We start from the raw sequence: 17,424 nt of genomic DNA, 5'->3' as shown, positions 1-17,424 counted from the left end.
GCTGAAGGCGGATGCTTAACTGAGCCATCCGGGCACCTCTCAACATCTTTTTCTCTATATTGTAGACCTTGTACATCATGGTTGGTTAGCTACTTCCTGCATGTATTTCTATTCATTTCAAGATCTGTTCAATATTTTCTGACTTTCTAGAATTCCCTGCCCTCTCCTGGCTGCCTTCATTCCTTTCCACTGTGAAGTTTCTGGTTGCTTGTCCATGAACTAGATTCCCTGGGTATACAGTTGTCCATTTTCCTTTCCACTAAGATAGTAGATTTGTTATCTATTGTAGTTGAACTTTCCAATCTACTGACAGACTTTTTGTTTACTAACCACTGTATTTGGAGTTCCTTGCCCACTTAGGTTGCCCACTTTCTCTTTCATTGACCCAGGATTAATTGTATTAGCCATTAGTCTGGAGTTTCCTGCCCATTCTGAGATAAAACTTATACCATATCTTTCTATTATAACTTGCCTCTATCATGCCTGGTATTTTCTTCACATTAGGAGACTGTCTCACTCTCCTAAATATTATTCTTCACCACAATTGCATTTCAGGAGAAAAACAGTGCCAGTCATGTCCACATAGTATTTCCAATAAACATAATGTTTTCCCTCTGTACTCCTTCAGAGACACTTTTATGGATCAGACAACACAACTACCTAGTCTAGAAACAAACATCTTTGAATGAGACAATAAATAACTTATTTTTTTCCAGTTGTGGAAAAAGTTTGTTGTGAATATTCAATTGTAAGTATTTTGAAATAATTGTCGATTCACATGCAGTTTTAAGAAATAATACAGAGAGATCTCATGTGCACTTTACTCAGTTTCCCCAAATAGAACTAACATCTTGCAAAACTAGAATTTTGCACTATCACAGACAGGATTTTGTCATCCCACAATGCACTGTTCTTATTCAAGTTTCCCGTTTCACTTGTAGAGTGACTTAGAGAGTCAACCAGGTTGTTTTGTGTATCAATAGCTTTTTCCTTTTTATTGCTGATGGTATTCAACTGTATGGAGGAATCAAAGTTTGTTTATCCAGTCACCCAGTGAAGAACATTTGGGTGGTTTCCACTTTTTGGCTATTATAAATTAAGCTATGAACATTTGTGTATAGGCTCTGTGTATGAAAATAAGTTTTCAGTGATTGCTGGGTTGTATAATAGTAACATTTTTAGTTTTATAAGAAACTGCCATATTCTTTCCTAGTAAACAGCACTTTAAACTAACCACATGTTAGTTTTATCTTTGGGGATAACTCTCCAGTTTAACAAAGATGTTGAGACCATAGTTCTAGAATGTTTAAAAACATTATGCAGAATCTAACTTGAGAGTCTTCAGTTTTCTTTACATAATACCCTAATCTCAAACACATAAGGACTGATGAAAACCTGCACAGATGTATGGATTTATCAATTTTACAAATGTTATATGCTTGTACTTTATGTTTAGACAGAGGATTTATTCAGAAAATCACCATGCTAAGTGTTCCATTGTTTTTAAGGACAATAATATTGAAATTTAAGGGATACTGAAGAAAAAGAATTGAATATAAGCAATTGTTTTCCATTAATTCCAGGGTCTTTGTCATTTTATCACACAACCCTTTGTTATCACTAAGAGTAACAGAAATAGGATTCACTTTTTTTGACTGAAAAAGCTTAATGAAATGCCACAGAATATGAACAGTTTAGTATATAATAAAAAGAGAAAAGGCAATTAAAAAATCAGTTTCAAATGAGTAATGACCACACTAATAAAAACTCAGCAAAAATGAGTTTTCCTATGGTACTATGTATTTTCTTGAACAGTTATAATGATCTAAAGCTTTTTCTTATAATTAAATGAGGTTTCTCTAATTTTATATTTGAAAATCTTGTACACTTTAATATGTATTCTACAATTTTTTCAATAAATCACTGATGAATGTATGCTGAACAGAGTTTAAATCATATTCAGATAAAAGCAATAAAAATAAATATTTTTAGATAAGAGAATGGTTCTCCAGTTGGAAATATTTTTAAATTTTAATTCCAGTATAATTAACATACAGTATTATATTAGTTTCAGGTATACAAAATAGTGATTCAACAATTATGTACATTACTCAGTGCTCATCACAGTAAGTGTACTCTTAATCTCATTCACCTGTTGGAAGTATTTTTAAAGTACAATAATATCATTAGAGAAGCTTGGGTTACCAGTCCTGTAAAACTGATTTTTCAGTGTATATTCATGGATTGGATACCATTTTTGGTTAAGTGTAAATGTCATTTTTCATTCTGTTGAGGGCAATTTCAATGTAGTTTGGGTATTAGATGAGATGAAATCTTGCTGAAATGGAAAGATGAAGATCATCAATTTAAGAAAAGCAGGTGCTAAACAGTACAATACTATTTTGGTAAAAAAAATATATGTCCATATATTGTGTTTGTGTGTGTGTGTGTGTGTGTGTGTGTGTGTGTGTGTGTGTGTGTATATATCCTTAAAGAAAGTCAAGAAACATATGCACTAGAGTTAACATAGGGTATCTCTGGTGGTGGCAATGTGCAAACTTAGTTTTTAGCATTTTGCTTTTTTGTATTTTCTAATTTTCTATAATGCACATATACTACTTTGGTAATATTAAGTGACATTTTTACACTGCAAATAGAAATGTATGGAACATATTATGCTGCTCAGATGTCAGGTTTTTTTTAAAATCAGACTTTATTTTTTTTAGTGCAGTTTTAGGTTCATAACAAAATTGAGGGAAAGATACAGACATTTCCTATGTACTTCCCTGCTCCCACACATGCAAACTTTCCCTACTATCAACATTTCCCACCAGAGTGATACATTTGTTACAATTGATGAGCCTATATTGACAAGGCATAATCACTCAATATGCATAGTTTACATTGGAGTTCACTCTTGGTGTTGTACCTTCCATGGGTGTGGACAAAGCATGTGTTCCTCATTATAGTATCATAGAGTATTTTCACTCTCCTAAAATTCTTCTGTGCTCCTCCTATTTATCCCTCCCCCACAAACTTTGGCAACCAATGATTTTTTTTTTTTACTGTCTCCATAGTATTACCTTTTCTAGAATGTCACATAGTTGGAATCATACAATATGTAGCCTTTTCAAATTTCTTTTTTCACTTAGTAATATGCACTTAGGTTCCTCCATGTATTTTCATGGCTTGATAGCTCAGATCTTTTTCACGCTGAAAAAATACTCCATTGTCCTAATGAACCACAGCTTATTTATCCATTCAGCTACTGAAGGACATGATTTAGTTGTTTTTTTTTTTTTACCAACAATGAAGAAATAAACACAAAATCTCATATTTAAAAGATGGTTTTAGGAGTTTAGCAAATGTATCAGTTTTCATAAATTTTATCAGTTTTACTGCTAACATTTGGAACAATCTATTTTAATTTGCTCATTTGCAGGGCTGACTTTTAGAAGTACTATTTTATTTTGACATTTTTGAGTGCTGGTTTACACTTTGTTCTGGATGATGGGTTTGCTTTGTGCATACCATAAGCTTGTTGAATAAGAATAGAATATACTAATACAGTTTGAATATACCTATACTAGCTTAAAACAAACTAGGTGGGGGTTAAAGTAGGTTTTACCTGCTTGAACAACTTATCATTGATTTAAATTATCTTTATATATTGCTTTAAGTGCAACCACATAGATTTTCCCTAACTTGAAGCCTGTTCATCAATATTCCACATGATAATCTCCTAATTCAACATTTTGTGGTAAATTCTGTTCCCGCTCTCTTCTAGGTGCTTATATCAGTGTATAGACCAGACAGAAAGACTTGCCCTCGTGGAGTTAACATTCTAGTGGCGGGAGACACACAGTAAACAGAAAACATTAGTAAATTTTATTGTATGTTCTAAGGCTAAGGACTTTAGAAAAAAGGAATAAAGCAGGGTAAGGGCATCTGAACTATAGGGGAGTGAGGGTCTGATTTTAAATAGGGTGGTCAGGATAAACCTTATTGAGGTGACATACAAGAAAAGACTCAAAGTTGGTGAAGAGTGAGCCATAGTGGTATGGGAGAAAGAAAATTTCAGGCAGAGAAACAGTCCTTATGTGGAGAGTATTCCTCATGAGTTAGAGGACCAGTGCAGAAGCTAGTGTGGCTGGAGTGAGCATGGGAGGGATAGAGATTTAGAGGATGTGGTCAGAGAGACAATCCTGCAGAGACTTATCAACCATTTGTAAGGTCCTTGTCTTTTACTTAGAGTGAGAAGGGGAGCCATCAAAGTGAAGAGGGGAATGACATGATCTGACTTAGATTATTAATGGGATAACTCTGGCTACTGAAAAGAGACCAAGGCAGAAGCAGGGAATCTAGTCATTGCAATAACCCAGAAGATCATTGGTGGTGGTGGCAGGAGTAGTGAGAAATGGTCAGATTTGGGAATATTTTGAAGATAAAGTCAATAAGATTAATTGAGATCAGAAAGACTGAAGGTGAAGCAGGTTTGGGGAATAAAATAAAGAGTGCTGCTATGGACATAAGTGTGATTTGTCCATTAGATATTAAATCTAATTCTTATTTCCATCATCAGGACCAATGATCTGTAAGCACTGGCTGTGGGGCAAGAGGTAGTAGGTACAAGAACTGTAGAAAACACTTTTTTATAGCCAGTGTACTTGCAAACTAAGAGGATCAGAGTGTACACATATAATTAACCTTTTATAACATTCAACATTTATTTACTCACAGATTGGACAAATATTTATTGAGTCACTATAAGATGCTCAGTATGGGTGCTAAGGAAATTGGGGATCAACTGCTTAGTTTTGAATCCTGGATTCACTACTTCCTAGTCACTTAATCCCACCATGCCTTGGGTTACCATCTGGAAAAATAAAGACAATAATAATACCTACCTCACAGGAATGTTGGGAGGATTAAATGGGGTAATCATGTATAAAGCATTTAGAATAACATGTGATAAATACTCTATGTTACTAATTATTTTTATCAAGGCCTCCCTTTTCCTTCTCATTGTACCTTCTCCCTTAGCTAATCCTAACATAAATAGAAAAGAATATCTGCAAAATTCATGATGAGCACAGTTAGCATATATATCATATACCAAGATCAAAATTTGGATTGTCTAGAACCTCAGGCTGGTTCCTACTGCTGTGCCTGATCAACATACTATCTAGATATCTAGAATTTTTTGGATTCACATACACATGGAAAAATATCTAAGGGGGCTTTTAGAACTCTTAAGACTCCCTGTTGATCAAGAATCTCTTCTGTATTCAACAGCACCTAGAGAACACTGTCCCATTTACCCATACTGCATGCTCTTACTAGTCCTTATTACTTGTATTCACAAAGATGTTAGAATTAGCACAGAAAGCAGACCATCAAACAGGCACCTTTTGTATACTAGCCCAGCTATGCTTTTGTGTGAACCACCTCATCTGCTCTCCTTTTCCTCATCTTCTGGCTTCCATTCTGCTGTTTCTTTGTTTTAACTCAGTTTGAACCTCAACACTCAAATGCTGACCTGTGACAATCTGATTAGCTTCACTATAGTTTATGCCTGCCCACCTGTAGAATCCTCTAATGTAGAATCCAAAGTTGGGTTGTATCATTCAATTTTTCCCGACACTACAAACTTGGGATTTGGCTTCTTTTTCAGGAAAATGAAAACCACACGCACCTTTTCCTTTTGAACATTTCCTTTCCATGATCATTTTCTAAGTTTTGCATTTCTTTAGTTATTCTGCAAGGCTTGTCTGTGAGAGTTGAGGGCATTAAGATATAATGTAGTTGTGGTTTGGGAAAGTGTGAGAGCACTCATAGTCTCCTGAATAATGTCTAGGTTCTTAGAAATAATTATAATATTATTAATAATAATCATAACCAACACTTATTCAGTGCTTACCATATATTGTGCTAATGTTGTGTTTCCTCCTTTACATTTGTTATTATCTCAATTACTATGGTAAATAATATATGAGGTAAATATTATTTTCCCCACTTCACAAATGAGGAAATGAAGGTTTAAAGAATTGCATTAGTCTGAAAGTGACAGAGCTTAGACTTACTCTTTTCTGTGTCAAGCTGATACTTTTAACTACCAAAGTATATCACAGGACAATGGGCTTCTTAGGTCTGTTCTCCCCTGCAGTTTTTGTTGAGTATACAATGTATTACCTTACAGTTATTCTCCAACATTTGATGAATATGGGTGGATAAAAAGACCCCTTTGTGAGTGTTCAGCAATCCTTGCCCTTTACTAAAACAAAGACTTTACATTTGTATAGAGCTTTGCAAATTCAAAATACTTTTACATTCTGTTAATTTTGATCCTCATAACACTTTGTGGTGAGCAAGACAGGGCTTGTTATCTCCTTTTCTATATAAACCAAGGTTCAAAGAATTTAAGTGACTTGCACAAGGTCTCATGACTGGTAAATTGACTAAGCAGGTTATAATCAGGTTTCTTGACTATTATTTGCTTTCTGGAACTTCTAGCTAAAATTTGTGTTTGAAAATTATTGTTAAACTATATTATTCTTAATATAAATTGTACAGGCTTACAGCTTACTTTCTAAGAAAGCATCAATTATCAAGAGCCAGATATTAACAAAGTATCAGAGATCATCCTCTTTTTGTTCTTTACTTGAGAACTGTGACCTTAAGGCATGTGTATTAGTTTGCTAAGTCTAGTGTAACAAAATACCACAGACTGAGTTGTTTCAACAACAGATATTTACTTTCTCATGGTTCTGGAGGCTAGAAGTCCAGGATCAAGATGTCAGCAGGGTTCATTCTCCTGAGGCCTTCTCCTTAGCTTGCAGATGGCTGTCTTCTTGCCATCTTCCCATGGTCTTTTCTCTGTGAGTGCACATCTCTGTTGTCTCTTCCTCTTCTTATAAGGACATCAATCCTAACAGATTAGGGCCCTACCTTTATGACCTCAGTAATCTATTTACCTCTTTACAGGCCCTATTTCAAAGCATAGTCACATTCTGAGGTACTGGGGGTTAGAACTTCAACATAAGACATTTGAAGGGACACAATTCAGTCCACAACAGGGGGTTTCCTATTAAGCAAATATTCCTTCATCTGATGGACCTGAGAGCTGTCATCAGATTTACAAAGTTCTCAACATCAGTATGAAACCCTTATAAAAAACCCTGTGTAAATTCCATGAAGATTTAAGCTTGAAACAATGTTTGAAATAAATATTCCTTTTTTTGTTGTTGTTGTTTAAAGATTTTATTATTTATTTATTTATTTGACAGAGAGAGAAAAGAGTGAGATAGAGAGCAAGCACAGCCAGGGGAGCGGCAGAGGGAGGGAGAAGCAGGCTCCCCACCTATCAGGGAACCTGATGTGGGGCTCGATCTCAAGACCCTGGGATCATGACCTGAGCCCAAGGCAGACGCCCAACCGACTGAGCCACCCAGGTGCCCCCAGGATAAACATCCTTGGGTAATGTTCTCTAAAAACACACAATAGAAATGTGTAACACAAGGGTTTTTTACTTTGTTCTGACTTCTTCTTGGATAAATATTCTGATGTGAACACATTATCATCACCCTATTAAGATTTACCATTCAACTTATTTATTTAGTTAGGAGTCCAGATTTATCTAACATTAAAATATAGAAAGTAGTATGAATTATATTGGAACTTAAAAATTATTTGTATATTTTATTGGGTTCAGAGAGTATGGCTTTAAGTAAGCTCTCTAATATCCAATTATCCAGCTTTTTTGGTAACAAAACAACCTTTAAAATGCATAGCAGCTACCAACACTGTCTTGTAATACATTAAGAGACAGTGACAGCTATCTGTATAATCTTAGATTTATAACTCCTCATAGAATAAATGCATTGAACTTTCTGTACATTATTTCTACCGTGTGTCTAAAGTTACTACTAAACACTTAATGATGGAAATATAATCAACATAGATTTACATTTTATTGTAAATTTCTTAACATAAATCTCTGTAAATTTCCATTTAACATATATTTGGCCTATGAATGACCTAGAAGATTATAAGAAAGAGGAATGAGAGGATAAATGACTTGGCTAGGATAAATTGAGGCAAAAATAACCCATCAATATTAGTTGATGTCTTCTTAAATTCCTGAATATGCTTTCTGAATTTATCATGAACTTGACTCAAGTGCTTGTCAATCTTTAAGAGTATTAATTACTTGGAATTTTCCATGCTGCCTTTTTTGACTTTCCACTCATATATTCTATTTTTTCTTTTCTTTTTATAAAATGCTTCACAAATTTGGTGTCATCTTTGTGCAGGGACCCTGCTAATCTTCTCTGTATCATTCTAATTTTAGTATATGCACTGCCAAAGCAAGCACTCATATATTCTATTTTCTTTTGCAAATGCATTTTTGAATCTTTCTGATCAAGCTCCTAATTTATTAACACATGTGTAAATTTAGTTTTATTCCATCTAAATTAGCAACTAAGAAAGTACTCTTTGGAAATCACTGTACTGAGTACTTTGCATATTATGGAATATATCCTCTTGTTTGTGTACAGATTGTGTTGATTATACAAGGCTCAACCCATTCTATTTCTTTTTATATTCCTCTACTTCAGAGGTTAGCGCCTATCTACGTTTCCTCACTCTGAGCTTACAAGATAGAAATCCCTTGGGTCCTTCCACCCTGTGTTGCTTCCTTTAAGTCTTGGCAGCTCCAGTTCTGTCTCTGGCAGCTGTTGGGGAAGCCTCTTTTTTAACATTCCCTGACAGGCCCTGGGATAATTCTGGAAAGCGTTACCAACTTGCCCTTCTAAACCTCTAGTGCTTTCTTTCTTTTGCAGATGTTTTGCTGTGCTTTTCATAACTATAAATGCATTTCAGATGAACCACAGTAGTTTAAGTTGCTGCAGGCTTTCTCATGCTAAGGTTCCAAACAAGTTTTAATAGCTAGCTCCTAAGGAGGCTGGCAAAAAGCCTTGATTGCTAATTCTGTACTAAACTGCTTTTCACAATGGGACATTTTATAATATTTGATACAGTCTTTAAAGCAAATAATTTCTACCTTATATTATTACTGCTTGTATCATGCTCATTGTCAGCTTTAAAAAGATTCCATGTCTGTACTTCCATAAATGGGCTTGATTTTATTTAAAACTCTAAAGAGAAGTTAGAGGTTTCTAAGGTAATAAGGAGGTTATGATGGATAAACAGGTGAAAGTAGTATCAGTAAGGTCAAGTGAATTGATGCATAAATATAGTAAATCGTGATTTCTGGAAACATTATCTATATAAAAGTGAAAGTTTGTTTTCTTGGCTGCAATTTGTAAGTAGGTAGAAGGAATGCTACTTGGGTAAAATTTGAGCAGACAGACTAAGATGTTTTCAGTGTGTTTCCAGTGTCTTAGGATCAGGGGCTAGCTCAGCAGTCTGGTGTGAGGTGACAAAGATGGGCTCAGAATCTCACAAATAAATCTACAGTGCAGTGAATCCAATGCCAGATAATGGAGAGTACATCACCTGTGTGACAGGAAGTGGAATGCCACATTAATGAGGAAATCCTTGAAAACAGAATCTGAATTGTAACTGCTGATGGTTGCTTTACAAGTCACATTGATCTGCTAGTATTGTGTCCAATTATTTACCACTTAGTTATCAAATAAAATTTTTTAACATTCTAACAGGAGAACTGAGCTGTATTTTACTGTTTTATGACTCACAATTTGTCAACTAAATTTTGTTGGTGGATTTCTTCTTATAAAGTTATTTAGATCATAAGTAATAACACAACAAATTGAACAATTTTTTAAGAAAACATGGAATCTCAATGTTTTTTGTTACTTTTCATGAGTTATATGAGTTATGTTATTCAAATGAGTTATATCCCTCATTTTAAAATATATTCCAATATATCTATGATTTAAAAAAATCTTTAAAAATAAAAATAAATAAAAAATCTTAATGAACTAAAAATGGAAAATAATTCAATAATATGATAAATGCCAACACCATATTTAACAGCAAAACATTAGAACATTATTTTCTAAATGTACTCATATTAATATACTCATTCTATACTATGTTAATAGGTTTATGATAATGAAGGGTTTTATAGTTAAATAAGTTTGGGAAATGCTGGGTTTCATAGTTAAATAAGTTTGGGAAATGCTGGTTTAAAGTTTTACTTTTAATGTAGGACTACTCAGAACCTTTACTCTGTTAATATTCACTGGGGCTATCTAAGATAAATAAATAATTTGGTTGTATCACAAATGTATTTGAGCACAGAAATTTTTTTCTAGAGCATCTCCAGCAAGCAGGACCCTGAGGACTGTGCCTTGGCAAACACTGACACAAATTTCAGCAGACACGAGTCAGTATGTACTAACCTTCTATCAGCAGCACTCTTGTCTAACTCACCACAGCCAGGTGTCATGTTAGTGATACGGTTAGATGTTACTGTGCATTAAATTAAGCTGGAGGTGTTTGTCAAAATTCAGATTCCTAGGCTCTACTTTCATTTAGCAGATATAGCCTGAGTTTCGGAATCTACATTTTACCAAGGATCAAGTGAGTTTTCTGCTGTAGGTGTCTATAGTTTATACTTTGAAAGGCACCATATTACAAAGCTTGGGTCAATTAATAAATAAGAAAAGATGAATGTATTATTATTTTTTATTATTATGTTATGTTAATCACCATACATTATATCATTAGTTTTTGATGTAGTGTTCCATGATTCATTGTTTGCATATAACACCCAGTGCTCCATGCAGAAGGTGCCCTCTTTAATACCCATCACCAGGCTAACCTATCCCCCCACGCCCCTCCCCTTGAGAACCCTCAGTTTGTTTCTCAGAGTCCATAGTCTCTCATGGTTCATCTCCCCCTCCGATTCCCCCCCTTCATTCTTCCCCTCCTGTTATCTTCTTCTTCTTTTTTTTTTTTTGTTTAACATATAATGTATTATTTGTTTCAGAGGTACAGGTCTGTGATTCAACAGTCTTACACAATTCACAGTGCTCACCATAGCACATACCCTCCCCAATGTCTATCACCCAGGCACCCTATCCCTCCCAACCCCCACCACTCCAGCAACCCTCAGTTTGTTTCCTGAGATTAAGAATTCCTCATATCAGTGAGGTCATATGATAAATGTCTTTCTCTGATTGACTAATTTAGCTCAACATAATACCCTCCAGTTCCATCCACATCATTGCAAATGGCAAGATTTCATTCCTTTTGATGGCTGCATAATATTCCATTGTATATATATATACCACATCTTCTTTATCCATTCATCTGTCGGTGGACATCTTGGCTCTTTCCATAGTTTGGCTATTGTGGACGTTGCTGCTATAAATATTGGGGTGCACGTATCCCTTCGGATCCCTACGTTTGTATCTTTGGGGTAAATACCCAGATGCAAGAAAAGCATTTGACAAAGTATAGGTATAGAAGGTACATACCTCAATATCATAAAAGCCATCTATGAAAAACCCACAGCAAATATCATTCTCAATGGGGAAAAACGGAGAGCTTTCCCCCTAAGGTCAGGAACACGGCAGGCATGTCCACTATCACCACTGCTACTCAACATAGTATTAGAAGTCCTAGCCACAGCAATCAGACAACAAAAAGAAATCAAAGGCATCCAAATCAGCAAAGAAGAAGTCAAACTCTCATTCTTTGCAGATGATATGATACTTTAGGTGGAAAACCCAAAAGACTCCACACCAAAACTGCTAGAGTTCATACAGGAATTCAGTAAAGTGGCAGGGTATAAAATCAATGCACAGAAATCAGTGGCCTTCCTATACACCAACAAGAGAGAAGAGAGGCAAATTAAGGAGTCGATCCCATTTGCAATTGCACCCAAAACCATAAGATACCTAGGAATAAATCTAACCTAAGAGGCAAAGGATCTGTACTCAGAAAACTATAAAATACTCATGAAAGAAATGGAGGAAGACACAAAGAAATGGAAAAATATTCCATGCCCATGGATTGGAAGAACAAATATTGTGACGATGTCAATGCTACCTAGAGCAATCTACACATTCAATGCAATCCCTATCAAAATACCATCCACTTTTTTCAAAGAGATGGAACAAATAATCCTAAAATTTGTATGGAACCAGAAAAGACCTCGAATAGCCAGAGGAATGTGGAAAAAGAAAAGCAAAGCTGGCAGCATTACAATTTCAGACTTCAAGCTCTATTACAAAACTGTCATCATCAAGACAGTATGGTACTGTCACAAAAACAGACACATAGATCAATGGAACAGAATAGAGAGCCCAGAAATGGACCCTCAACTCTATGGTCAGTTAATCTTCAACAAAACAGGAAAGAATGTCCAATGGAAAAAAGACAGTCTCTTCAACAAATGGTGTTGAGAAAATTGGACAGCCACATGCAGAAGAAAGATGAATGTATGAATGTATTATATAATTTTTTAACTGGAAGTTTAATGACACTGTGCTTTGTGCTGGTCTCAGCCCATCAATAATTAATGTGGTTGAACTGGCCTTTGTGATTCTTATTATGATTGCAAGATGCCCTTCAAGAACAACCATCAGAAAACCGAAAAAATAAAGGTTTATTCTTAGAAGACTGGAAAATTACACAGCACATTTGGACCCACACAACAAAGTCACAGGTAGGGAAAGAGAGCACATTGGGCTGGAGGTTCTGTTTTATTGGGGTTGAGGGTGGGGGCCAAAGGTTTCATGAGCTCAACTCTATTTTTTTTAGTAAAATTTTGTATAAACTATATTATATATAATGTACAACATATAAAAAATGTTATATATACATATAGGATATCTGTAGAGATATATGTCTTCCTGAATCTTCTTTTATTGTTATGTTAATCACCATACATTACATCATTAGTTTTGGAGGTAGTGTTCCATGTTTTATTGTCTGTGCATAACACCCAGTGCTCTATGCAGAACGTGCCCTCTTTAATACCCATCACCAGGCTAACCCATCCCCCCCCCCCTCTAGAACCCTCAGTTTGTTTTTCAGAGTCCATCGTCTCTCATGGTTCGTCTCCCCCTCCGATTTCCCCCCTTCATTCTTCCCTTCCTGCTATCTTCTTTTTATTTTTCTTAACATATATTCCATTATTTGTTTCAAGGGTACAGATGTGTGATTCAACAGTCTTGCACAATTCACAGCACTCGCATTAGCACATAACCTCCTCAATGTCTATCACCCAGCCACCCCATCCCTCCCAACCACCACCACTCCAGCAACCCTCAGTTTGTTTCCTGAGATTAAGAATTCCTCATATCAGTGAGGTCATATGATACATGTCTTTCTTTGACTGACTTATTTTACTCAGCATAACACCCTCCAGTTCCATCCACGTCATTGCAAAAGGCAAGATCTCATTCCTTTTGATGGCTGCATAATATTCCATTATGTATATATACCACTTCTTCTTTATCCATTCATCTGTCGATGGACATCATGGCTCTTTCCACAGTTTGGCTATTGTGGACATCGCTGCTATAAACACTGGGGTGCATGTACCCCTTCGGATCCCTACATTTGTATCTTTGGGGTAAATACCCAGTAGTGCAATTGCTGGATCATATGGTAGCTCTATTTTCAACTGTTTGAGGAACCTCCATACTGTTTTCCAGAGTGGTTGCACCAACTTGCATTCCCACCAACAGTGTAGGAGTGTTCCCCTTTCTCCGCATCCCCGCCAACATCTGTCTTTTCCTGACTTGTTAATTTTAGCCATTCTGACTGGTGTGAGGTGGTATCACATTAAGGTTTTGATTTGGATTTCCCTGAGGCTGAGCAATGTTGAGCACTTTTTCATGTGTCTGTTGGCCATTTGGATGTCTTCTTTGGAAAAATGTCTGTTCATGTCTTCTGCCCATTTCTTGATTGGATCATTTGTTCTTTGAGTGTTGAGTTTGATAAGTTCTTTATAGATTTTGGATACTAGCCCTTTATCTGATGTGTCATTTGCAAATATCTTCTCCCATTCTGTCAGTTTTCTTTTGGTTTTATTGACTGTTTCTTTTGCTGTGCAAAAGCTTTTTATCTTGATGAAGTCCCAATAGTTCATTTTTGCCCTTGCTTCCCTTGCCTTTGGCGATGTTTCTAGGAAGAAGTTCCTGCGGCTGAGGTCGAAAAGGTTGCTGCCTGTGTTCTCCATTAGGATTTTGATGCACTCCTGTCTCACGTTTAGGTCTTTCAACCATTTGGAGTCTATTTTTGTGTGTGGTGTAAGGAAATGGTCCAGTTTCATTCTTCTGCATGTGGCTGTCCAATTCTCCCAACACCATTTGTTGAAGAGACTGTCTTTTTTCCATTGGACATTCTTTCCTGCTTTGTAGAAGATTAGTTGACCACAGAGTTGAGGGTCCATTTCTGGGCTCTCGATTCTGTTCCATTGATCTATGTGTCTGTTTTTGTGACAGTACCATACTGTCTTGATGATGACAGCTTTGTAATAGAGCTGGAAGTCCGGAATTGCGATGCCACCAGCTTTGCTTTTCTTTTTCAACAATCCTCTGGCTATTTGGGGTCTCTTCTGGTTCCATACAAATTTTAGGATTATTTGTTCCATTTCTTTGAAAAAAGTGGATGGTATTTTGATAGGGATTGCATTGAATGTGTAGATTGTTCTAGGTAGCTTTGACATCGTCACAATATTTTTTCTTCCAATCCATGAGCATGGAATTTTTTTCCATTTCTTTGTGTCTTCCTCCATTTCTTTCATGAGTATTTTATAGTTTTCTGAGTACAGATCCTTTGCCTCTTTGGTTAGATTTATTCCTAGGTATCTTATGGTTTTGGGTGCATTTGCAAATGGGATTGACTCCTTAATTTGCCTCTCTTCTGTCTTGTTGGTGTATAAGAAGGCCACTGATTTCTGTGCATTGATTTTTATATCCTGCCACTTTACTGAATTCCTGTATGAGTTCTAGCAGTTTTGGGGTGGAGTCTTTTGGGTTTTCCACCTAAAGTATCATATCATCTGCAAAGAGTGAGAGTTTCACTTCCTCTGCCAATTTGGATGCCTTTGATTTCTTTTTGTTGTCTGATTGCTGTGGCTAGGACTTCTAATACTATGTTGAATAGCAGTGGTGATAGTGGACATCGTGCTGCGTTCCTGAACTTAGGGGGAAAGCTCTCAGCTTTTCCCCATTGAGAATGATATTCACTGTAGGTTTTTCATAGATGGCTTTTATGATATTGAGGTATGTGCTCTCTATCTCTATACTCTGAAGAGTTTTGATCAAGAAAGGGTGCTGTACTTTGTCAAATGCTTTTTCTGCATCTATTGAGAGGATCATGTGGTTCTTGTTCTTTCTTTTGTTAATATATTGTATCATGTTGATTGATTTGTGGATGTTGAACCAACCTTGCAGGCCAGGGATAAATCCCACTTGGTCATGGTGAATAATCCTTTTAATGTACTGTGGGATCCTATTGGCTAGTATTTTAGTGAGAATTTTTGCATCCATGTTCATCAAGGATATTGGTCTGTAATTCTCCTTTTTGATGGGGTCTTTGTCTGGTTTTGGGATCAAGGTAATGGTGGCTTCATAAAACAAGTTTGGAAGTTTTCCTTCCATTTCTATTTCTTGGAACAGTTTCAGGAGAGTAGGTAGTAATTCAAATTTAAATGTTTGGTAGAATTCCCTTGGGAAACCATCTGACCCTGGGCTTTTTTTGGGGGGGAGATTTTTGATGACTGCTTAATTTCCTTAGTGGTTATAGGTCTGTTCAGGTTTTCTATTTCTTCCTGGTTCAATTTTGGTAGTTAATACATCTCTAGGAATGCATCCATTTCTTCCAGGTTATCTAATTTACTGGCATATAGTTGCTCATAATATGTTCTTATAATTGTTCGTATGTCTTTGGTGTTGGTTGTGATCTCTCCTCTTTCATTCATGATTTTGCTGATTTGGGTCATTTCTCTTTTCTTTTGATAAGTCTGGCCAGGGGTTTATCAATCTTGTTAATTCTTTCAAAGAACCGGATCCTAGTTTCATTGATCTGTTCTACTGTTCTTTTGGTTTCTATTTCATTGATTTCTGCTCTGATCTTTATGATTTCTCTTCTCCTGCTGGGTTTAGGCTTTATTTGCTGTTTTTTCTCTAGCTCCTTTAGGTGTAGGGTTAGGTTGTGTATTTGAGACCTTTCTTGTTCTTGAGAAAGGCTTGTATTGCTATATACTTTCCTCTCAGGACTGCCTTTGCTGTATCCCATAGATTTTGAACAGATGTGTTTTCATTTTCATTGGTTTCCATGAATTTTTTTAATTCTTCTTTAGTTTCCTGGTTGACCCATTCATTCTTTAGTAGGATGCTCTTTAGCCTCCATGTATTTGAGTTCTTTCTGAATTTCCTCTTGTGATTGAGTTTTAGTTTCAAAGCACTGTGGTCTGAAAATATGCAGGGAATAATCCCAATCTTTTGGTATCGGTTGACACTTGATTTGTGACCTAGGATGTGATCTATTCTGGAGAATGTTCCATGGGAACTAGAGAAGAATGTGTATTCCGTTGCTTTGGGATGGACTGTTCTGAATATGTCTGTGAAGTCCATTTGGTCCAGTGTGTCATTTAAAGTCTTTATTTCCTTGTTGATCTTTTGCTTAGATGATCTGTCCATTTCAGTCAGGGGGGTGTTAAAGTCCCCCACTATTATTCTATTTTTGTCAATGTTTTTCTTTGCTTTTGTTATTAATTGCCTTATATAATTGGCTGCTCCCATGCTAGGGGCATAGATATTTACAATTGTTAGATCTTCTTGTTGGATAGACCCTTTAAGTAGGATATAGTGTCCTTCCTCATCTCTTATTACAGTCTTTGTTTTAAAATCTAGTTTGTCTGATATAAGGATTGCCACCCCAGCTTTCTTTTGGTGTCCATTAGCATGGTAAATGTTTTTCCACCCCCTCACTTTGAATCTGGGGGTGTCTTTGGGTCTAAAATGAGTCTCTTGCAGACAGCATATCGATGAGTCTTGTTTTTTTATCCAATCTGATAGTCTGTGTCTTTTGATTGGGGCATTGAGCCCATTTACATTCAGGGTAACTATTGAAAGATATGAATTTAGTGCCATTGTATTGCCTGTAAGGTGACTGTTACTGTATATTGTCTGTATTCCTTTCCGGTCTATGCTGCTTTTAGGCTCTCTCTTTGCTTAGAGGACCACTTTCAATATTTTTTGTAGGGCTGGTTTTGTGCTTGCAAATTCCTTTAGTTTTTGTTTGTTCTGGAAGCTTTTTATCTCTCCTTCAATTTTCAATGACAGCCTAGCTGGATATAGTATTCTTGGCTGCATATTTTTCTCGTTTAGTGCTCTGAAGTTATCCTGTCAGTCCTTTCTGGCCTGCCAGGTCTCTGTGGATAGGTCTGTTGCCAATCTAATATTTCTACCATTG

General features: G+C 36.1%; 1 pseudogene; it reads right to left on the bottom strand.

The window, feature by feature from the left end:
* Positions 1-8,274: 8,274 nt before the first annotated feature.
* Positions 8,275-8,372, bottom strand: LOC112835600 (U6 spliceosomal RNA; annotated as a pseudogene).
* Positions 8,373-17,424: the final 9,052 nt, after the last annotated feature.

This window comes from Callorhinus ursinus, unplaced genomic scaffold (assembly GCF_003265705.2).
Source record: "Callorhinus ursinus isolate GAN/ISIS: 27379988/994484 unplaced genomic scaffold, GSC_fseal_2.0 scaffold67, whole genome shotgun sequence".
In the NCBI taxonomy this organism is placed as follows: Eukaryota; Metazoa; Chordata; class Mammalia; order Carnivora; family Otariidae; genus Callorhinus; species Callorhinus ursinus.
This window is presented reverse-complemented; position numbering and strand designations above follow the sequence as displayed.